Consider the following 24,641-nt stretch of genomic DNA (forward strand, 5'->3'; position numbering starts at 1 on the left):
GAACGTGGCTCAGTTGAATGCGCTTCGATTGGAAACGTTCTCAAGTATTACCCCAGGAGGGGTTAGCAAAAGAAACCTGGAAGGGTGAAGCGGTATGAGCCTTCGAATAGAAGATGAAGATGCGCAAGAACCTGGGTTCAGGAGAAGCGAAGGAGGAAGTTAGAATAAAATGGTAGACAAGATGGACGCGAGTTCCATAGCAATACTTTTCGTCTATTGCGTCCTTTAACTAGGAAGGCTACATGTGTAAATATTTTCGTTGCACTATATCTTCAAGTTTTGTTACCTCCGACCTGCCTCCTGCTTCATCAACGCCGATAATCACGTTGAAGAAACTTTGATAGACTTCAAGTAGAAAAGAACGAACTTAACTGTATTGTTGTGTGAAATTCATTGTGTTTATTTATTTATTTTCTATTTATTGATACTGCAATACCACTTTAGGGATTTTGGCAGGAGGGGAAACATCACAAGAAGTCAACGAACAAATACATAGATACATAAGAGTAAATAAACTAATATAAGCTAAAATAGAAGGCATACGGTAAGTACTAAGTTAGACACGATGTAAACAAGGTAAGTGAATGCTGTTGAACTTCTGTGTTTGTAAGCTGGTTCCATTCAGTTATTGTCCGCGGAAAGAAAGGGTATTTAAAGGAGTTGTTACGTGTGCCAAACGGAGCAATTCATAATAGGTGTCTTTGTTTAGTGGCATACCCGGATGAAAAGGTTGTTACGTCTGAAGTATCTCATTTATAGTGCCCCTTTACAGTTTCATACATTAATTTTAGCCTAGATAACCAGTTTCTCTGGGTTATTTGTGGCAAGTTGGCTATGGTTAAAAGGGCAGAAACAGAGGCACGACCAAAGCTGTTATATATGAATCGCACACAATTTTTGTGCATGCTTTCAATCTTCTTAATATGGGTCTGAGTGAAGGGGTCCCAGAATATGGCTGCATAATCTAATGATAGGAGAATAAGCGCTTTATATGCAGTCATGTGGACATCAGGAGTAGTAAATTTTAAAGCTCTTAGTAAAAAAAAAAACAACTTACCATTTGCATTTCTTACGACATAATCAATGTGTTTAGTCCAGTCTATGTTACTTGTTAACCAGAGGCACAGGATTTTGTAATGAGGTACTTCGTGAAGAACACAGCTCTTGATAGAATAGATAAATGTTAATGGTCTTTCTTTGTGTGTAACTCTGATGAAGAGTTTTTTCATAGTTAGTACACATTTGCCGCATGTCACACTACTGAACAATTTGTTGAGTGTATCATTTAAAAGAGTTTGGTCAGCTGTACTGTCTCCTTCCTTGTAAATCACGCAGTCATCGACATACAATCGTATGTTGACAGGAATGTTGCAGACAATATTGCTATGGAACAGCCGCCACAGTGTGTCAGCACAGAGGAGAAAGAAGACGACGTGGCCGCGCTTGATATAGCGTCGCCAACTTTGCCACCGTTGGTCTACGTGTAAATAAATATATTGTAAATAGACTTGTACATCAGCTACACATAACAATATTATTAATAAACAAAAGAAAAAGGAGGGGTCCAAGCACCAACCCCTGGGGTACGCCTGAGTCCACAAATACTTTGTTTAGCCTAAAACAACAGACACAAGAAAGACGGCAGGACAAGGCGCTACTCTCAACTGACATCATTTTATTGCGTCACTCCTTTATAGACAGCTGAAACTAGAGGAACATGCGCAGTGAGCAACATGGGGAAGAACCACCACCATCCGATCACAAGAGCGCACTCATGCGACAGAATAAAAAAAAGAATAACATATTCAGCACTTGCGCTTCGTGTTTCTACAGGTTATGCAGATGGTGACTGCTTATCAAGACAGAATCAATACAACGTGTCCCGTTCCTGATTACACCGCTTGCAAGGACTGTACGTGCCCGCCCTTCATCTGCACTACCCTGGATTTCAAATCACCACTGGACATGACAGCGTTGCCTGCGGTTGTTTCTCTCGCTTGCTGGCCATCATGGTCACCTTCGGAAGAAAGACTACTAAAGCAGCCGCCGCAGCCAACCATTCCGGGATCTGGCGCCGCCACAGCTTCCAGGCACTTACGCTTCGTGTTTCTACAGGTTGGTTATTCCTATCGTTGTGTAAATGGCTAACCTTTTAGAAAACTGGCATCAGATCCCTCCCAATGCCTGTACATGCTTGCATGTCGCGTGTTCTGTTGAAGATTGTGCCGCTTTATTGCCATTTTTTGTCTGTTTTCAAAGTTGCTCTTACTGCTTGCTGGGGATGTCGAGCTGAATCCTGGTCCTCTTACCGAAGAACAAGAACAGGAAATGTTTAAGGCTATTATGCAGTTACCATCAATCTTAGGAAAACAATCCGACATTCTTGACGAAATTCGTTCGCTTCGAAGTAATCAGCAGGCCATTGAACAAAAAGTAGAGGAGCTCGCAGCCAAGTTTGTGTGCGCTGAAGACCGCATATCGTGTGTCCCACAGTTACAAAAATCGATAGAAATGATATCGTCTCGTATCGAATCAGTTGCTTCCTCGTTTGCGACAGTCTCCAAAGGCCAAGACGATCTAGATAACAGAGCAAGAAGGAACAACCTGATCTTTCATGGCCACCCAGATTCCGAGAATGAAACATGGGCACTGTGTGAAGAGCGGATTCTGACTTTTTGCGCTGAGAAACTAAGTGTAGAACTTAGCTCGATGGCTATGGAAAGAGCGCATAGACTTGGGCGTTACTCACCAGAAAAAAAAACGGCCGATTCTAGTAAAATTCTTGTCTTTCAAAGACAAGCAACGCTTACTTACAGCTGCCTCAAAACTAAAAGATACCGGTTTTGTCATCAGGGAAGACTACTCGAATATAGTAAGGCATGAGCGGGAAAAGCTCATACAGTTTGCCAAGGAACATGGCGGTGACTTCAAACTTAATGTCAACAAACTAAAGTTGGTAAAACAAGTTTACATGTGCGACAGCGCTACTGATACCGTGAAAAGCATAAACCAATAGCCATCAAGGTGCCCTGCATCGCAGAAAAGAGCAGATCCTAAATCCGACTTTATAATTATTGCTGTCAACTGCCGCAGCCTCAAGAACAACAAATAGTTTGCTGCACTCTTGGAATTGGTCAAACCACATGTGGTCATTGGCACCAAGTCAAGGCTGGACGAATCAATAGGCACCTGCGAGATATTTTTGCCTAATTACAATGTATACCGGAAGCAGCGTAACAAGCATGGCGGTGGTGTCTTTGTGTCTTCGATAATGGACTGAACAGCATACCTCTTAACACAGAAAGCGAGACATGCGAAACGGTCTGGTGTAAGGTCATACTGGCTAATGGTTCCTCAATGGCTATTGGTTCGTTTTACAGATCTCCAGCCCCTAAATCACCGCAACCCCTATTTGAGTTGAGCAACATCCTACTAACCCTGGATGCATCTTACGTTATTTTAGGTGGTGATGTTAATTTACCTAATGTAGAATGGGTCTCCCTTAAGCCGAATATAAAGACCACATCGCTTCTTCATACTGCTTTTCGTGAAATGATTAACACTCATTCCCTATTTCAGTTTGTGGAATGCCCAACTAGAATAGGCAGCAGTAGTGCAAATGTACTTGATTTGATTTTCTGCAATGATCACACCCTGGTTTCTTCAACCACCACAACTCCCGGTTTAAGCGACCATGAAGTGGTAATCGCAAAATTATCCTGTTTTTCCAAGCACCGCAGAAAGCCGCCACCACGTACGGTATTTCATTACGACAGAGGAGACTATACTCTACTTGACAAACGTGCGTCCCATATTAGAATATGGTTGTGCGACTTGGGACCCTGAAACAAAAACACTTATCAGCGAACTTGAACGAATTCAAAAACGAGCAGCAAGGTTTGTGTCCGCAAACTATGATTTCACCAAAAGCAGCTCTCAGATGTGCAAGACATTGGGCTGGCCTCTGTTGCAAGACAGATACCGTAGACTTAAGCCATTTTACAATATTTTTATAGGCGCAACATGTTTGTCTACAGATTCATACATGAAAGCTCCCAGCTATATATCCTCCCGTTCAGATGATTCTTTAAAGGTTCAAGAATACCAATGCCGTATAAATGTCTTTGAAAACTCATTTTTTTCCAAAACAGTGCAAATTGCCAGAAGTTGTCTTAGCCTCACAATCTTCTTTTGAAAATGCTCTGTCACGCGTTTTGCTGAATTAACTTTTGTTGAATTAATTTTTTTTGTGCTGTGTTGCGATGCGTTTTCAGACTCTTTGTATACGCTTCTTCATATGACAATATTTATGTCTTTTTTGCTTTCACGATTCTTCTGTTATCAGTTTGCTCAGTATTGGAATGCGTTGTATTTTTTTTTGTTGTTGTTTCTAATTACACAGTGTCACCTGCTCGACGAAGTATGTTTTGCAACTGCACCCCCCCCCTACAAAAATGCCCTCAACGGGCGCTGTAGGTACCTGAATAAATGAGTAAATAAATAAAACGTTTAAAAAAAACTAAACGAAAAAATTCCTGGATAATCAGAGAGATAATTCATGCTAGAAGAAAGCTAAAATGGAAGCGAAAGGCGTCTTCAAAGAATTGCCGGCCAATTGACAAAAGCTGCATTTCTAGTATGAGCCGCGAATTAACAGGGCTAATCAAAGAATCTAAAAATACATTCTATAATGTGACATTACAGTCTCTGAAAAACGCCCCCGGAGAATTTTGGCGACATATTAACCCCCCAGCTGCTTCTCGTTCGCATGAAACTGGAGATATGCGCTCTAAAGAAGGCAGAGGATTTCAACTCTTTCTTTTCGTCAGTCTTCAGTTTCAGTTTCAGTTTGTTTATTCAGACATACATTGCCTGGGTTGAAAGGACTAAAGGCAGATGAGCTCTGCCTGACTAAGGTCCCTCCACCCATACAGTTGCTCAGAAGCAGTGAGAATAAAAAAAGAAAAACAATGGCTTTGTACATTAAAGCGCCACAAAAAGGTTTTCATGAACAGAATTAACATCGCGATTAGGCATCTTAAATTGAGTAACGGAATCACACAATAATGCAACAGCAATAACTCTTGGCAAGCACAAACGCGTACATAAATGGCAACATTCAAAAGTACAAAGTTTGTGCAAGCGTTATACAAAATGTAACATAACAATTCCTAGCAATGTATAACTGTTAGAAAACGCAGCAGAACACACACGCGATAAGGGCTTCCTGCCCGATTTTGCAGATGAATCTGACAGGCCTCCTTTTCAAGATATAGAAGTTGACGAAAAGGGTGTATTTAACCTCTTACTCCACATGAACACTAAAACATGTACGAGGCCTGACGGAATTCCTCATCAATTTTTACAAAAGTACGCAGAGTGGGTTCCTAAATTTCTGTAACTTTTCAGGCATCTATTAACCAATGTTCCTTTCCCAACGCATGGAAGCGGGCTAAAGTTATCCCAATTCTTAAAAACGGCAGCAAATCAGAGGAGGAGGAGGAATAAACTTTTGTTTTGGAAACAGTATTCCGGGGTAAGCCCCGGTTCTACTCTCGGTGGGAGGTCTCCTCATTCCAGGAACCCTCTGGTCTTCGCTGCTTCCTTGGCCCTGGCGACGAGACGTCGTTGCTGTTCCAGGTCCTCGGAGACGACCTTGGCCTCCCACGTTTCTATGAGGTCTTCGCTTTGTCTGGCGTTGCAACAGTCTCTTGGTGAAGGCAATGCGTCTTTGTCTAGATGCCATGGACATTCGAGGATCAGGTGCGCTAAGGTGTCCGGTACGCCGCACATTGGGCAGTGGTATCCTTGTAGCGTTGGGTACAGTCTATGCATGATGATTCCGTGGATATAAGTATTACTTTGCAGTCTTGAGTGTAGTGCTTTCTTCTTTGTTGAGCTTTGGGTGAGGCGGTGGGTACACCTTGCGTTCCAGCCTGTGATCTTGAAGGATCCCTGAGTACGTGATGGGTACGTTCTCTGCCTCCGCTGGCGCAGACCGGGCGTCTCGAGAGTAGGAAGGGTTGGCCCGGCAGGTGTGGCCTCGGGTCGCGGCGCGTGCTGCTTCGTTCCCTTCCAGCCCCTCGTGCCCAGGAACCCATGTCACGCAGGTGTAGCGGATCGGAGTACTGCTGTGCTTCAACAGTTTCAGTGCTTCTGTCGACACGCGACCCTTAGGGTAGTTCCTGACGGCTGCTTGAGGATCGGAGAAGACAGCTGCGTCCATGCACGTGGTACTTGGTAGGGCGATCGCCGTCTCTTCTGCAGTCTCGGGGTTTCGTGCACGGACTGTGGCAGACGCTAGCTCTCTGCCCTGAGAATCTCCGACGCTCAGGGCGTAAGCGTTTCTTTGTGGGTATTTGGCTGCGTCGGTGTATCTGGTGTCCGGATCTTGCCTGTGTCTTCGCCGTAGAGCATCCACTCGGGCTTGTCTTCTTTTCTTCTGGTACGTGGGGTGCATGTTGCGTGGAATTGGGGCTATGACCAGGGATTCGCGGAGGTTTGAAGGAATTCTTTCGTTTCGGTCCGTGGTGGCTATGAAGTTTCACCGCAGCTCAGCCGTTGCAGCACTGATCTTCCGGTAGGCGTGAGCTTCAGTCGTTCTAATTGACTGGCTTTGTGAGCTTCAGCTAGCTCTTGCCAAGTGTTCTGTACGCCCATCTTGAGAAGTCTCGTAGTCGAAACCGTAGATGGTAGGCCCCGTGGCGATTTTGGGGGCTTTCCGTATTTGAATGTAACTTTTTTCTACCTCTATATTTTTCAGCGCGAGGTAGGGCCTGCCGTATGTTATTCGACTGGTGAGGACTGCTTGCATCACGCATAGTGTGTCTTGTTCTTACAGGCCGCTTCTATGGCTTGCAACTCTAACTCTCCTGACGAGATGCGTGAGCTGTGATAGCGTTCGCTGTAGTCGCGGGACACTGGCCGCCCCGGACCCGTCTTTGTGTATGTGTAGCCCTAGAACTCGTAGGGTTTCCACTTTTGGAATGGGCGTTACATTGAGGGTGACGTTAGGATTGGTTTCATCGTACGCGGGTGGCCTGCCTCTAGGTCTTGACTTGTGGACTAGGTGTTCCGACTTCTCAGGAGCACAGCGGAGGCCGCATTTGTGCAAGTAGTTCTCGATGGTATCTACTGCTTCTTGCAGGCGTGTTTCTTGTGTTCCAGTGTTTGAGGGCCTTGTCCATAACGTGATATCATCTGCACAGAAAGCGTGTCTTGCGTCTGGTATCGCGTCAAGGAGGCTGGGTAGTTTGAACATTGCGACGTTTAACAGCAACGGCGATATGACAGAACCCTGCGGGGTGCCTTTGCTCGGTAGTGGGAAGCTGTTGCTGCGCAGGTTGTATATTCCAACTGGGGCCATGCGGCCCGTGAGGAAATTCCTGACATAGTCGTATGTCCGAAAACCGCAGCCCAGGTCTTCGAGGTTGCAGAGGATAGCTTCGTGACTGCCGTTGTCAAACCCTCCCTTTACGTCGATGGCGTAAATCGATTATTTGCTTCTGGTACTCAGTTGGTCGATGAGGTCTTCCTTGAGTAGAAGGAAGACATCTTGCGTTGACAGGTTCTGCCTGAAACCGAACATAGTGTTTGGAAAATATCCGTTGCCTTCGAAGTACGAGGTTAGCTGGTTGCGAATCATAAGCTCGAAAAGTTTCCCTACGCACGAGGTAAGGGAAATTGGGCGCTAGTTCACGATGCTGAGCTGTTTATTTGGGTTGGGGATCATGGTAATCTCCGAGTGCTTCCATGCAGCCGGTAGCTTTCCTCTCTCCCAGCATGCATTGAAGTACTGGAGCAGGGCTGCGGTAGCCTGCTGCAGAAATTTCCGAAGATGCTTGTTCATGATCCGATCTTTGCCCGGGCTGGTTTTTCTGGCGAGCGTCGATAGTGCTGCGAGAGTTCAGCATGCGTGAAGGGTTGGTCAAGGTCGGGGTTTGGTTTCCCACCGTAAACTTTGACATGTGCCCTCGTATTAACGGGTAGGTCGCCGCACAGCTTCTTCTGTATTCCTCGGAGGAGGTTCTCTTCCGATCCAACGTGGTTGTGCACGAGCCTACAGAGGTTGTGTCGCTGCTGCGTCTTCGTAGGGCCGTTGTCAAGAAGGGCGCGCAGGAGATGCCACGTCGTCTTTATGCTCAGGGTTCCTTGGAGTTTGTTGCAAAATGCATGCCCGTTCTGTCTTCCTAATCTCGCCGCGTATGCCTGTGCTTGCTTGGTGAGGAGGGCAATTCGCTTCTTTTATTTCTTGTTTAGCTTCTGTCTCTTCCACCTCTTGAGGAGAGCTCTTCAGCCCTTCCAGAGGTGGAGGAGGTGCGTGTCGACGGCTGGCACTACTTCATTCAGCTGTATTGTTTCCGTGCGGCGTTCTGCCATGTCGAGGACTTTCTCCAGGCAGTCATCTATGTTCTCGATGGTGGTCTCGACATTTAGCACGTCTCTGAATGACTTCCACTCCGTTACCCGGGCCGTTCCAAGCCTAGCAGGCTTGCGAGTGGGAGCCACGGTTAGTTGGAGGATGTGGCGATCGCTGCCCAGGGTTTCTGGGAGTCGGCTCCATTCTGCCGAGGGCATGTTTAGCGTGAAGGTTAAATCAGGGTTTGCGTCTCTGGAGACACTAATATCTATCCTCGTTGTTTGGAGTAGGTCATTCCACATGGTGAGTCTGTGATGTTGTGCAGTGTCGTGCACTTGGGCTCCTTTCTTCGTGGTGGTCTGTTATCCCGAGGCCGTGTGTGGGGCTTTGAAGTCCCCTACTATAACAACTTGAAGACCATCGGTGCGCTTCTTAATTTCTCGGACGAGGTGGTCGAAGTCTGAAAGGGCGTCTCTGGGAGGTCTGCACACACTGACTACGAATACGCTCTTCAGCAATGTCCTCTCCGGTATGATTTCAATTAAGGTGTGTTCCATCAGTGTTGACGGGTTCCAATTCCTGTACAGTGAGATTCTTCTTGGTGAGGATTGTCGTGCGGTTTCTTTGTACGTGGGGGTTGTACCCTTGTAGCCGGACGTTTTATGTATTCGTTTCTTGCAGCGCTATGAGGTCGGGTGGGTCTTGTTTGACAAATTCTTGTAAGTTAGCATGCTGTGGTCGATTGGAACGACAGTTCCACTGCCATATGCGGAGAGTTGAGAGCGAATTTGTAGTCCTGTGATTAGGGACTGCCATATTCGGTTGTTTCTGTTCCCTGCCGGCGCTCGTGGGTAGGTGAAACTGAACGAGAGGCACTTCGGCCGTTTGCTCGCGGCCGCTTTCTGTCGGGCTGAATGTCATTTAGTGACGTGTTGAGGTGCTGTTTTGTTACGTACGTCTTCTTGATGTGGGCTATGAAGTTGTTTTGTTGCGCTGCGAGTCCATCCACCTTGGCGTCTAGCGTGGTGATCTTATTGGCTATACGGCAAAATTCGTTATTGCTGCCTCGACGATTTTCTCAATTGTGTCGTGGGTACTTTTCATGAGAGTTTCTTGGAGGATTTGGAATCTTGCGTCAACTACGAATTCAACATCCACGTCGGGAAGTGAGGGTGCCTGCCGATCAGACGGATTTAAATTCAAAATTGCAGAGGGTAAGAAATTGGTGTGAAAGCTGGCAAATTGTTTTGAACTCTGACAAAACGGTTTACATGTCAATCACTAGAAAACGAAGTATTATTGATTGCGCTTATTCCATTGAAAGTGTCGCGTTAAAAACAGTGTCAACATATAAATACTTGGGTTTAAAGCTTACCTCGGATTTGCGTTGGAATGAACACGTTGATTACGTATCTACCAAGGCCCAGAAAGCCTTGTGGTCACTTAGATGAAATCTGTATAATGCTACCCCTGAAGTAAAATGCCTGGCATATAAAACTTTCATTCGACCGGTTATGGAGTATGCAAAAATTGTGGGGGACCCATACACTTCATCTAATCAGTCTAAGCTGGATAAAATTCAGCGGCTGGCTGCACTGTTTATTTTTAACAAATATCGTCGTTCCCACTCTCCTACCCAGTTATGTGAACTTGCTGAACTTCCTTGTCCAGAGTCTAGAACTGAGTATGACAGTTTGAAGTTTCTTTTTCTTATTATTTATGGCTATGTTAAAATTGATAAAGATGACTATTTTTGCTTCTCTCCTAATAACTATTTTCGTCATCGCCACAGAATGTATATCGCTCCTCCTACTACTCGCAATGATTTTTTTAAATACAGCTTCTTTCCGAGAGCAATAAAACAATGGAATGTATTATCAAACTCAATAGTAAGGACGTCATCCTTACGCGACTTTCTTGAACATGTCAAAAGCACATATGTACGCATACCATAACTCGGTCAAATAGTTATACTGTACACGTGGCTATCGTATTACATGCTGTATTTGCCATGGTGCTAATATCAGCGCATTACCCAAAATGTACTTTATTTTCTTTATCGTGTAAATATATTTTTGCTTGTATTGTGACCTACCACTCCTCTAATAGCCCAAAGTTGGGCTGACAGTATAGATAAGTGAAAAAGGAACTGAATAATTTCTAGGCATGTTGCCCTTGCTGCTGCCGCAGTGCCCACTCCATTAAAACCATTTCAAATGCTGGTAACTCGCCATGAGGGAACTTGTTTCAGTATTTCCATCCATGAAGAATTCCAGCTATCGCCGTAATTATATGTGAATTATTGTAAATGTCCACACACTGTTTGCTACACTACTGCCTTGTCTGGTCTTTTGGGTCACGTCAAGCTACGTATGTAGCTTTTAACCCAAAACGGCCGTCCAGTATTTAAACTGGAAAATAAAATTGATCTTATTTGATACCCCCCCCCCCCCCCTCAGCAGTTGCAGTGGTGGTGTTCCAGTTTCGCTGGACATTCAATTTCGCAGGCTCGGGATAGGGAGTCAATTTTTTACAGCGACGCTGTCAAGGGTTAGTTTCCCCAGTATCGTGTCCGCGGGTAGACAGAAAAAACTCTAATCAACAGCAGACTCCAGCGTCGCCGCCTTCTTCCAAAGCAGTGGCTCGTTGGCACACCTCGGTCCTACCGCGCGAACGCGCTCGTACCACAGCTCCTGCGTTCGTCGTCACCATTAATTAATTTGACACAAAGACGTAACCAATAATTTAGAAAGACTAATGAATCGTCCGGATTTACGCAGTGATACGAGTGGGGCCGCACGTTTCAGCTTCGCTGGTTAACCAACTGTTACGGAGTGCTTTGGCTGATAGTTTTTTTATTTCTTTTGGTCGTGTTCTTTCCATCATCATGTTCGTTTCTGGTCTTATCGGCGTCAGTTATTGTTAACTTCCCATATGCTTTTTCAATTAATTGTATTTGTCACTTTTTTGTTTTTATAGTTAATCTGCTGCTTTCGTTAGTGTATTTCTTAGTTTTATTTCCCCTTACGCCACTGAGCATGTGTTGGTGGGCTAGTTGGTTAAGCATGATTACAAAGACGGCGCCGAATAAAACAACGCACGAAGAAGGGGAACACGAGACAGCACGTAGGCGCACGTTGGTGCGCCTACGTGCTGTCTCGTGTTCCCTTTCTTCGTGTGTTGTTTTATTCGGCGCCGTCTTTGTAATCCCCTTATGCCGTTTAACTGTTTTTAAGGTGGCCTTGAGGATGAGCGTTTCCCTGTCGTATCATATTTTTTGCGCCAGTGACAGACAATGTGCCCGCTTTGTCTTTGTGCTCGCAATGTGATTGTACTTGCAAATCTGTGTGGCGCAGGTTGCCCATGCAAAGGCTTTCTGTCGTTTCATCAGATAACGTTTGTAGTCCTGTCCTGTTTTTCTTTTCTTGTTCATCTTGCGCATAACGTTAATTATTGTATCAAAGAAAATAAAGGATCTGCTATTCTTTACACTACCAATGAAGGTTCTGCTGAATTACCGTTAATCGATCAGAGTTTGTGTATTGAAAAAAAAAATGCGGGGCACTAGCGCCCAAATCTATGTACAAGGGTGTTTGCTCCTTTCGCCCCATCGAAATGCGGCCGCCGTGGTCGGGATTTGGTCCCGCGACCTCGTGCTCAGCAGCCCAACACCATAGACACTAAGCAACCACGGCGCGTTGTGTGTGTATTGACTTGGCTGACATTTTCAATTATTTATTAGGCCTAGTTACTAGTTTCCACCACTCAAATGCTGCGAATTTCATTTTCAGAAATGATAACAGCATGCAGCATCCATAACTGTTTTTAGCTATTTAAAGATGGTTCTCCTCAGAAAAATGACAACTTACAAACTTCTCACTCGAACCATTTACCATAAGAAAGAAGGGGAAGGACTGCGTTATCGAGCTCCCTCTTTCTTTGCAGGCGAAATAAATGAGATTCCGCGAGGCATACACGACACAGTCAAACCTTTCTTTTTTTTTCTGTTTCGAATACGCATGCGCATCGTGCATATCAATTTCACGACGACTTTGTGGAAGAAACAGTGGACAGTAACGCTTCTCCCGTGTCCACCCTCTTTTCTTTCATGCCGTGTTTGGCTTTTGCGCTCTTTGTTCACGTCTAGAAAAATATTTTAAATTCAGGATGATTCATTTGACTTGCTTGATTATAATTTTAAAAAGACGCACCGCTAATCACTGAAGCACTTAAGAAAAGAAACTTCCCCACGTTTCCACATGTTACAATGAAAAACCTCCGAAAAGATATTATAATTCATGGGCGGCGTGACGTAACGCTAGCAGAACAAAACAGACGGATAAAATGAACAGGTCATGCACATGTCCTCTCTCTTTTTTTTTTCCCCAATTCGTCTCTTCCTTTTTTGTATGCTTCACAAGTCGCGCCGCTTATCCACGAGTCCAACATCAACCTTTAGTAGCAACAGCTTGATTGGGCTAGTTATTTCATCTTGAGTAGAACTTAAAACAGCTGTCGTCCTGTTCTGTGTGTTTTCGCTTGTCTTTGTCTTCTTCGCGCTGCTTCAAGTTTTAATGAACCTTCCTTCCACAGCCTGTTAGATTTGTTGTTGCCGAAAGCCTTGCGGAGACATAAGGCCCAGGTAACAAAGCTACGAAAATGACCAGCGATAACCTTTCTTCGAGATACCTGCAAATACCAGTATGAGAAATTGCGTGAGCTTGTATTCGGTGATCACCGAATTTCTGAAAGCCCACACCGTTCTATGAACGATAAAAAAAAGAATATGGACACGAGGCTTTGCCTGTTCGTGTTTCTTTTCCGCGTTGTTTACACCGAGTACTTTTTGGACTTGCCGAAATTGCATCTATTCTACATTCTATGAACAGCCTAGTAGAGGTAACATAAGAACACGACTTGCTTGAATTAAGCGAAACCGAAGTTCTTGAGAGCCAGTAAGACGGTAACGTGACAAAATTACAGCGAAATATGATCAAACGACATCAAGAAGGAACCCCAAGTAACCGCCTCGTTTATCCTCACCATCTGTACAAGCACGTTGCCTTAGTACATTGAAACAGCCACGATATGCAATACCACGCCTTATAGCTTACATTCGGACGCTCTTTTGAGTATCAACGGTTCATCTCTCAGAGCTGCCGAGGCCACCTCACCTATGAAAAATGCTGTGCACGCGACCACCTTGCAGACAACTTGGGCACCCGGCATACTCTCGGTCCTGTCCTGCATAGAAGAAGCAAACGGAAAATACAATATTTATGGTCCAAGAGAATATTTCCTTGAAAGAGACGAGCAAACGTCTGTCGTTTGTATGGTGAAATTCCTAAGCCGATCTGGCACAGCAGTGGGTAATCCGCAACGGTTTTCGGCGGCTGCTCGAACCATGGGCGGAAGCGGAAGCAGCCAGCACGGTTCCGTGACCCAGTCAGCAGCAGACCTCTGTGCCTTCGAGATACAGGGAATATGGGGCTCGGGCCGGGAAGTTCAAAACACCCAGGAGCATACTGTGCGAGAGCCTTGTTCCAGCTGACGGACACAACGCAAGGTGTATCTGGGTCTCAGGCGTCGAAATAACGCCCCAGTTATCTGGAGCATCCTAAAATAGACAAACTTTACCATTTAATAGCGCCAGAGGCAATGCAACATATTCCTAGATCTCCTACGACATAGAAAATATTAACTTTACACACTGGCTACGAGGATGTTTCAGTGGAATGGGAAAGAAACCTGAAACAACATCGATGACGTTAAACAAATTTTCTTAAAACTGAAAGAGGTCTTCTGTGCGCAGACGACCCCTGATTTCCACTCATACCAGCTCACTAGCCAGTAGGTTATGTCTCTTTGCGGCGGAAAAGGCGTCAAAGGGAAAAAGGGCAAGCAAAAAAGCGACCAGACGGAAAAGACCATTCGTCATAATTTCGTTCCGAGGACATACGCGTTATAAGGTGCAAGTGCCTAAACAGGCTTGCACTGCGATAGCAGAGCAGATAGACAAAGAACTTGAAATTGTGAAATTAAACAATTATCCTAAAAGAACACGCAAATAATTCATGCACAGGGTTACCGACGTATTGCTAATACAAGTATTCTTTTTTTTGCGTCTTATATGATAACCCTCCAGTAACTCCCCCATGACGAAGCATTTTTGCTTTTGCCATTTTGCAAATATAACAGACACTTATATCACATGTGGCGAAACCACAGTGCATAGGCAAACGCATAAGCATCTTGTTGACTACAAGCTCGTGCTCCCTTGCTGTGCCACTAAGACAACAGAGTGTACTGCCGATATAGACCCAAATGCAATTGAACGGAATTACATAGATCACGCCAACTGCGCAGCCAGCGTACAGCCAGCTGCCGCGGTGCGGAGGGAGACAAATTTTATTGACGAAGGCAATTACGGATGCAGCATCCCTCCGCCTAGCAGACGGCCGAGATCCCCTTGGTCTCCGCGGCTGCCTCGGCTAGCTGGACGGCCCAGACCTGGTCTCGCTGCTCTGAGCTGAGCGGCAGCCTTCCACTGCTGCCGGTTTTGAATTTTCCGGCCCTCGAAAGGAGCCGCCTTCGCGCATGCCCGTAGAATATGTGGCAGATACCGCACCGCCCTGCCCTTACATAATTTACATTGATCATTGTATTTCCCTGGATATAATGTGCTGCAGGCCACCCGGTTAGGATACATGTTTGTTTGCAGGAGGCGCCAGCCTACCGCCTGCTTCTTCGTTAGCTCTGGATGAGCTGGTGGGTACCGGGCTGTTCCCAGCCGAAAATAATCGATGATGTTCTTTATATTTTTTTGTAGCTGACTCACTTGGCCGGAGAGCAAGTCCTTGAGCTACGTTGTGAGCTGCCTCGTTGCCGGGGAGAGAGGAGTGCGCGAGCGCCCATATAATTTGGATAGTGCCGTGATGATGGTCGACACCTTGGTCTGAAGCATCATTACATATATGCTGTAGTGGCGAGCTAATTAGATTGGCAACAGAAGTAATTGGTTCGGCCTTCATTTCATCTATTCCTGCCGCAGTGGATTTATCTAGGTTTCGAAGGAACGTGAACACTTCATGTTCACTGCACGGCTTTAAAGATATAGAACTTAAAACGGGAAGGCAATGTGCTGATTATTTCATGCTTTCTATATTGTTTCTGAGACAATTCACCAGAGGATAGGAGACGCGCATTAAACTTGTCTCTCAAAGTAGCGCCACTGTAGTTGACTTTATTGAGTAGTTATGTGGTAGGAACATGACATCTAATCCTTCCTGTAAGGTCTCTAAGAAAATTCGTTATTTTCGTAGGACAGTTTAAACTGAGGCAAACTTACTCTTGTAGCATTCTTTCCGTGCCTTTATAATATCAGAACATAAGTTATTTCTTAGTTTTTATATAACTTGATTGTGTCTAGATCTTCTAATCGGATGAATTTCTCAACAAGTTTGTCAGGTGCTAGAATTCGCCTAAACAATGCCCTTGTTACATGGCTTTCGAGACCTTTTGTACGTTTTTTTTACTAACCAAGGAAATGCGCTATCATATTTGCTTTTTACTAACTCAAGGAAGAACTTGTACGCTATACTAGGATTTTCCTCATGGTAAGAATCGCTCCATGCAATGATTTCTATCATATGTATAAATATAGCCAGATTATCTCGGTTGAGACGTCGGTATGCGATTTGTTGAGGTGACAGCTTTTTCTGTTTTCTTAATAACAGGGCGAAAAAGCAATACATAGGTAGGTTGTCGCCTAAATGAAATGTAAGCACACCAGATAGAACACTACACGACTCATTATTTGTGCCACAGAGATCTATTAACGTGTCACTCTCTAAGGATATCCTTATTGATGACTGGATAAAATTAGTGCACTGAAGTGCATCAATGACCTTATAAATCAGGGGGAAAAAGACGTCGTGGGGAGCACTTCGTCAAAACAAAGATATAAAAGATATGAGCAATTATAGCATCCGACACGATTCTTTCCACAAGTATCTTAAGATATTTCGCTGCTTTATGCGGTGAGCTAAACAAGAACACGGGGAAAGCTCGAGCCAACGTTTTGGCAAGTGGACCTGTCTTTCTCAAGGCGACATATGCTTTCCTCGGTACAGTATTTCTAGGTGCAGTTCTTCCAAAGGGGAGAGAAGGTAATACGTCTGGGGGAGGCAACAAAGGAGGCTGTGTTAGCGGCGAGGAGGAGTCGATTTTAATGAAGAGAATGGAGGAGAGGTCGGCCTGGAGAGCGTGTCTCTAGCCTGCTACTCCTCACTGGGGAATGGGGAAGTGGGAAATACAGGGAAAGGTAGGTGGCGGATGATTATGATATGGTACAATGAGATACTATATACACGTTGTCCAATATGCGGATGCGCACTGGAAACGCACTACACTAAGAGTAATCTTGTCCTTACAAAAAGTAATCTTGCCACAAAAAGTTTTTGCGCAAACACATTTCGCACTGACTACACGTCTCACAGCTTCTAGAGGCGATCGTCTAAACCAGTCTCACTTAAAAAGTTCAAAAGTGCTTTTATGGCACGTTGGGCACAGTCAACACTCCTCCACGCGCCCACAAGCTTTTCTTCTAAAAAGGGGCGGGAGTCCAAGCTGTCAACAGTAGATTTGAGTTGTCTTCGTTCGGTCGCATATTGAGGGCACACGCAAAGTACGTGAGCTATTGTCTCGAGAGCGTGACAGACGCTACATTCAGGGTCCCGTGCCTGTCCAATCTTGTGAAGGTATCGGTGGGTGTATGCCACACCCAGCCGTAATCGATGAATGAGTGTTTCCTGGCTTCTCCGCAACCGAAGTGGAAGCCGGAATTGTAGTCCAGCGTCAAGTCTATATAGGCGCTCTTGTCGATGTTCGGGGTTGTCCCAATGTCGTGCCGTAGAAGTTTTAATGGTGTTATGGAGCAAGGTGTTAATGTCATACCGGGAAAAATGAATTTTTACAATGGTGCCGTCAGTGTGCGCCTTTTTTGCTTCCGCGTCAGCCTGTTCATTTCCAGCTATTCCACAATGGCCAGGAATCCACTGCAGCACTATGGTGTGCCCGGAATGAGACGCCTCAGCAAGCAGAGACATGATGTCATAAATGAGAGGACTATATGCGGTTCTGTCATTCATATAATTGCTGATGAGTTGCAGTGCTGGTTTTGAATCACAGAACACTGTCCACTTCTCGAGACTCTGTTGCAGTATGCAGCGAACTGCTTCTCGAATTCCGGTCAACTCAGCCGCTGTAGACGACGTCCTGTGCCCTGTCTTGAACCGTTGTGCGATCCCCATTCCTGGCACTGTGTAGGCAGCCGCGGAAGAGGTCTGTGTCACGGAACCATCTGTAAAAACATGTTCATAATGTCCATACATGTAAGCAATGTATGATAGCGCGAAATGCTTGAGACCAGCAAGCGGCATTTTCGACTTCTTCTTTATTCCAGGGATTGAGAGTCTCACCGTTGGCTTTGCCATCGTCCAGGGTGGAACTTTGGGTATGTCATATGGTTCGAAGTCCGACGGCAATAAGTCTTGCTGCGACAACACGGCTTCTGAGTAAGCGGACACAGGCCGTACCCTTGTGATGTTCGCGAGTGGATAATTCCTGTGTCTAGTCAGTAGCCTTAGATGTACTCGCAATGGCTCATGTTGCAGATAAACTCGAGCTGGGCACGCACGTGCCTCTGCAATAGTGCCCCAAGTAGAAGCACATCGTGGTAGACCTAGGCAAATTCGCAGTGCGCGAGCCTGAGCACTTTCAAGCGTGCGTATAGCAGTTGTACTTAGCCGAGAAAGTACAGGCGCACTGTAGCGGAAGTAGCCAACAAAAAGTGCCTGGTAGAGCTGCAGAAGAGATGACTTGGATGGCCCCCATGAATTTCCAGCCATATGTCGAATGATCTGAGTAAAGCTGTCCAGCTTTCTTCTTAATCCAGAGAGGTGCTTCGACCAAGATAAGTCACGGCCGATGGTGACTCCGAGAAACTTGAAGTGGGTTACTGCAGGTATAATCTTCCCATTAATCATGACGGGGTAGCAGGCCATTGACTTCCGTGTAAATGCCATGGTTACACTTTTTTCCGGTGAGAGCTGCAGTCCGCGACTGTTTAGGTATGTCGACGTTATTGACACCGCGCGCTGCAGCTTCGTTTGCACTTGCAAGCGCGTTAAGCTCGTGGTCCACATACAGATGTCGTCTGCGTACACAGAGACCGAGACGGTGCGTGCGTGTTCTTTGACCAGTCCAATGAGAACGATATTAAATAAAGTTGGGCTCAATACACCTCCTTGAGGCACTCCACGATAGACGGGGTGGTTCATTGTTTCACCGTCTGGAGTTGTCATGAATATTGTTCTCCCTCGAAGATAGCTGGCTATCCACTGATGCATACATCCCCCGACGCCACATTCTTCTAGGGCATTTAAAATTGCATCATGTAGAACGTTGTCAAAAGCACCCTTGATATCTAGAAAGACAGCAGCCGTTATTCGACGACGACGTTTCTGATGTTGAACAGTTGTTACTAGGTCGACGACGCTGTCGATTGACGACCTACCCTTTCGGAAGCCTGTCATTGCGTCTGGATATATATTACGGTTCTCCAAAAACCATTCCAGGCGCGTCAAAACCATGCGTTCCATGGTTTTACCTATGCAACTGGCAAGCGCCACAGGTCTGTAGGAAAGCATAGCATGGGGTGTCTTGCCTGGTTTCAGTAATGCCACAATTTTGCTTGTCTTCCAATGTGCAGGCACAGTTCCCGAGGACCAAGAGAGATTATATAAAGCCAGGAGCTCTTCAGTCGCTTGAGGGCCTAGATGGCGCAAGGTAGAATAGGTAATACCATCAGGACCAGGCACACTTGAGTGTCTTGAAGAGGAAATCGCTGCACGCAGCTCTTGCAGCGTGAATGGGAGGTCGAGACGATCGTCCATTGTTGGAGGAGCGCACCTGAGCACTGAAGCTACCGATGTTGTAGATCCAGAGAGGTGTATGCAGAAATCTTCTGCCATTTCCTTCTCACTGCGCTTCTGGATGATAGCCAAAGCTCGGAAGGGACGTAGCTGTTGTGGAGAAGATGGTAGTGCTCGTACAACATGCCATATTGTGGACAACGGTTTTCTTGGGTCCAGGCTGGTGCAAAAAGACCTCCAACGTTGTCTGTCGAGCTTGTCTAAGTATCTTTGAATTTTCTTTTGCACACGGCGTGACGTCCTCAAGTCGGATATCAATTTAGTTCGCCTGTATTTCCTCTCGGCGCGACGACGAACAGCCCGCAGCTCTTCATATACAACGTCGACGGATGTTCTTGAATTTGATGCTTGGATGATGCATGTTGTTGCGTTCATTGCTGCTGTAATTCGCTCTTCAATCTCTTTCGGTGAAATTATAGAGTTGCAGGATTCTTCTAGCTTGTTCTGAAAGGCATCCCAGTCAGTGCGTCGCGTATGAGAACATGGAAATCTTAGCGGCGAGGGTAATAGAGAATAATTGTAGCGGCAGAAATTGGTGCTCGTGGAAAAAAAATAACCAGAGTGCAAATAAAAAACGCAAGAAAGGAAGAGAAAAAAAAAGCTAAGCAACCAAACTAGAAAAAAAATAATAGCTACATGCCGTTGTTTATCATTTCAAAATTAGCATAGTGAATAGATTCTAAAGCTCATAATGCAAACAAGGGGTGAGGCTTGCAGACACGGACACAAGAGAAGAGAAGTGGACACAAGATCTCTTGTGTCCGTGTCTGCAGGCCTTACACCTTCTTTGCATAATGAATCCTTACCAACTAGTTCAGCTTTCTGTTGTTCTGATCTTCTAAAGCTCGCTTTGAAACGTTTATGCCTGTTGGTTGCAATGTCTTTAACTTACGGATGAGGTGCGATTCTATGTATTTGCTGTCGCGTTTTTCATAGCAGTGCAAACAAACATTCCGGTGGCTGTACCCCATTGTGTAAGCTCCACACGAAAGCAAGACGGGGACGTTCATGCTGAGGTCGAGCTTATCTGCTTCTTTTTCTTCCTCAAGAATTGCCTGTCTACCTTGTAACGCTATTTGTGCAACTGCCGCATGTCATGCCGCCTGGTGTAATAATATGCAACTGCAATACAAAATTTATATGTACCGACGCTACGCGGCGCACATGTCACATCACGTGTCTTGTGGCGCTCGTGTATCTTGGGTCATTCTTCCGCTACATGCTAGCAACGCTGCCGTGGCTCCCTGACTGCGGCCAGCTGTCCCGGAGGGAACCGGGTATTTCTTCTCATTCCTGCTGTTAGCTGTGACCGACACCAGCGGTGGCGGACAGCATCGCCAACCGAAACGGCTATTAAAGGAACCCAGGACAGCTTACGCTGTAAAAGACTTTAATTGCCCAGATAATATAACCAATGCATTCTTACGCCGCTACGCACAGCCACTGTCACACATCAGGGCAGCTATTTTTCGTGCGTCGTTCAGTACAACGTGCCTGATAGATAGTTCGTGCATTGTTCGTTTAAATGGAAGTTTTAAAAGGGAGATTTACTGTTAGCGAATAACATCCGCATCGGATAAAATCCCGGGGCATATTTTTGCGCATTTAAGTATTGTATTATATTATAGTGAAGCTGTTAGCTTTTCGGTTATCGGCATTTTTCGCGTTCGTTCGTGAACAAAAATTATTATCGCCAACAATGGTTCCCACCCACCTAAGCAAAGAAAGATGCAATGGCTCATACCCCTTGTAATGCAGCGGCTACAGTAACTCAGCAATGTGAAAGCAACAGTGCATACGCTCATTGAATTCACCTCAAAGCAGCATACGTTTCAGTAAAGAACCAGTTCAAAACACACATCCGAACCACCAAAGGTTGAGTCACTTTAGCATGCGCTAAGCAGAATGAAAGCGACAGCGTGCACGCTCACGAGACTATAATTAAATTACTTGACATTCGAATGCGTCATTACGTCCTATTACTTGTTTCTCCCACCAAAGGCCCTTAGTTTGAGTGCCTAAATTACCTCTGCGTTAATTTACTGTGCATTAAAGACTTCTCCTAAAGCAACAATAAAGGTCGTGGGTCCGAGTGCCTATATTCACTTAATGTTAATTATCTGTGGCTTAACTAATGTCGCTTTTATTAACACAACAACACGTGGATTCGACTGCCACCAAAGGTTCAACATTCGACTCCCACCAAAGGTCGGGGGTGCGAATGCTTGAAATAACTCCATCTTAATTAGCATTGCCTTAATAAACGCCAAACGTCGTGGGTTCGACCCCCATTTTGTCGCCATCGAAAAGCACATCCGTTTTCGGAGGGCCTGAGTGGTGATATAATTTTTTTCTATTTATTGAATTATTTGTGGCATACTGCAGTATGACAACCAAGCAGGTGGGCGTAGAACAAAGTACAAAAGAACATAATGCAAAACACAATGAGACACGTGAGAGAAAACAATAAAGAAAAATATATAAAGTCAGTGATGATCAAAGAAAACAAGGTAATGATGGCACGAAGTTAGGTACTGCATAAATATAAAGAAGATGAGTTCACTTTCAAGCGCTTTCACATCATCACCCATCAAAACATTTTCTAGTAAGGCGTTTCATTGTCGGATAGTGAACCTAAAAATTAATCTCATGTCTGAGAAGAGCTGTGCGAGCAAAATAAGGTACTATATGAAAAACATAGTTACCACGGCCAACATGGCATTCCGTGTTGGCCGTGACTACCGGCGGATGAAGTACGGCAGCATGAATATTAAATTTGTGGCGACACACTCTGCGCATATTTCTGCGCACCTGCCATCTTATCATCTGGCCAAGCATACCACAGCTGCACGCTGGATTGCATGGTCGATAAAGCATAGCGCCACCGCCATGTCACCCGAGGTATGCGTCACCGACGGTGGCTATAAGAACAGGCTGCTTGGCTGATAAAGGCCGCCTTCTACCACCAGCTACGGTGACGAACGTAGCGTTGGTATGCCCGTCCGCTGGCATCGTTCACCGAATAAAGAAGCGTTACGTTTTTATGTTGGGATTCGTCCTTCGCTAGCCGCGACATCCCCACAAATTGATAAAAGTACAATAACAATAATTACTCTAGCAACGGCTCCTTTTTCATCTAAAGACAAATGTTTTTTAGTCGTGAGTCGGTGAATCCTTGTGACGAAAGTAGCTAAAGATCAACTTAGCTGGCTTCATCGGAACTATAATTTATACATTTTTAAATGCCGTTTTAATGTAACCACGACCATATAAAGTAGGCAGACAATGGCGCCAAGGAAATCGTAAGGGAAGTAAGCTGTGGTTTAAACTGAAATATGGAAAATAATGTAGAAAGAAGAAAATGAAAGTGGGCGAAAAGATTACTTGCTACTGGTGGGATCCAAGCCTACAACCTCGGCATAACACGTGCGCTGCACTACCATTTGTGTTGAACCGACAGCTATCGGTCTGGTCGATATCTTGGGTGTTTATTTGCACTAGATGTACCTCTGGGCATAAAGTTTGTTTAAAATAGACTAGAGAAAACTATGGCGCTGCAGTCGTTGACCCGCCATGGGAAGTAAATGGATTTCTGTGATCTTTGTGCTTGTGGATTCAGACGTTCTTGTGGCTTTGCATGTTACGCTTTCATCATCATCATCAGCCTGGTTTCGCCCACTGCAGGGCAACGGCCTCTCCCATACTTCTCCAACAACCCCGGTCATGTACTAATTGTGGCCATGCGGTGCCTGCAAACTCCTTAATCTCATTCGCCCACCTAACTTTCTGCCGCCCCCTGCTACGCTTCCCTTATGCTACCTGTTACTCTTTATATGCCTTCATTTTCGCAAATTTTACAACGAACTTCATCCTTCGAAGTATAGGAGACGCTGGGAACACGCACGATCGCTACAGATTGCAACGAGTGAGCTTGACGATGTGGCCAAACTCATATACGCCAAGCGTCTCAAGGAACTGGTATGCCCGCGATAAATTCATACGGGCGTTTCGCATTGCCTATCGATGCATGCGTTCGTGGCCGAATGGTTTCAAAATAAGGCTTCTGCGCTAGAGATCTTGTGTTCGAATCCTGCTGCCGGATAATATTAATAATGTTCGCTTTATTATTTATTACGCAGTACATTGCTCAAAAAGGCGAGTTTACGGAAGTCATGAAGCCGTTTGTTTAAAGCCAGAATGACGAAGTTTATGCAAAGCCACACACTTTCTATAACTCCCATGCTGGCTCAACCGTTCTCATTGCAGGTGCCGTAGAGACAAGTGCTCGCTCCTGCAGCTATTGTATGAAACCCCCATGTTCCTGGGAGGAGTGTTAGGCAGAGCCACTCAGGACCATGGAAGGTGTAGAACATCATTTTTTTTTTGCCATATGGTGTCACGTAACACGTGATATTAGGAGTAGGCACATGGTTACTAAACAATCGTATGCTACCTAATTGCAAGAAGCCCGCAAGATTCGAGACCCTCACTACGAATGAAAAACAGGTTTTCCCGCTCAAATTAATACAAGCGCCAGATATTTTAGTCCAAGTGCCAGTCCAATTAATCGAGGTGTCAGACATTTAGTCCCAGTGCCAAGTAATTTAATCTACGCGCCACGTATTTTAATCCTCTCGCAAATGAATTTAAACCAAACATGCATTGCGGAGGTATTCTAGCAAGTTCAACATGGCTTGAAATGTTATAATTTTGCGCATAACAAACAACTGAAGAGATTTCTCGAAGAGCGTTGTCATGTGACAATAAAAGATGCATTTCCCACGTGATACATAATCAAAATAATGCACTGTTAAGGTCATTATATTATTACCATAAGCAGGTTATGCAAAACGCAACTATTTGATGAATTTGCTTGCGCGTATTGGAACAAAGGGGCATCCGTAACAAACCGTTCATTTATAAAGCTGCACACTAAAAACAAAGAGAGATCCTGGCACTCTCTCTGAGGGAGTATGTCCCATATGAGGGACTTGTCCCATATTTCACTCTATTTTCTAGAGTATATCGACCCTCTTTGAGAGAGAGTAGGGCAACTCCTGGCAGAGTTTTGTTACTCCACCGCAAGGGTGAGCTAGTACTCTTCCACAGAATGTTAATACTCTCCCCACAGAGAGTGCTAGTACTATTCCACGGAGGGCTGATACCCTCCCCACAGGGGTAATAGTACTCCCCCAGACCGAGTGTTCTACTCCTCCAAACCAAGTACTTCTACTCCAAGCCGAGTGTTTCTACTCCCCCAGAGGGCTTGTACTTCTTCAGAACAGAGT

The 24,641-nt window shown here is 45.2% G+C and overlaps 2 protein-coding genes across 5 annotated transcripts in view; one reads left to right on the forward strand and one right to left on the reverse strand.

The window, feature by feature from the left end:
- Positions 1-24,641, reverse strand: part of LOC135896268 (carboxypeptidase N subunit 2-like) — a 490,754-nt gene that overhangs the window by 254,517 nt on the left and 211,596 nt on the right. The window contains exon 3 of one of the 3 annotated variants that reach the window (XR_011513793.1): positions 13,534-13,603. The exons of the other annotated variants lie outside the window; for them this stretch is intronic. The gene's annotated coding sequence lies outside the window, so the exon portion shown is untranslated. The remainder of the gene's footprint in view (positions 1-13,533; positions 13,604-24,641) is intronic. 3 annotated transcript variants of the gene reach the window in all.
- The window catches only part of LOC135896275 (uncharacterized), a 244,086-nt gene that overhangs the window by 78,061 nt on the left and 141,384 nt on the right, over positions 1-24,641 (forward strand). For both annotated transcript variants that reach the window (XM_070536773.1, XM_070536772.1), the window contains exon 4: positions 1,834-2,115. The gene's annotated coding sequence lies outside the window, so the exon portion shown is untranslated. The remainder of the gene's footprint in view (positions 1-1,833; positions 2,116-24,641) is intronic.

This window comes from Dermacentor albipictus, chromosome 4 (assembly GCF_038994185.2).
Source record: "Dermacentor albipictus isolate Rhodes 1998 colony chromosome 4, USDA_Dalb.pri_finalv2, whole genome shotgun sequence".
Lineage (NCBI taxonomy): Eukaryota > Metazoa > Arthropoda > Arachnida > Ixodida > Ixodidae > Dermacentor > Dermacentor albipictus.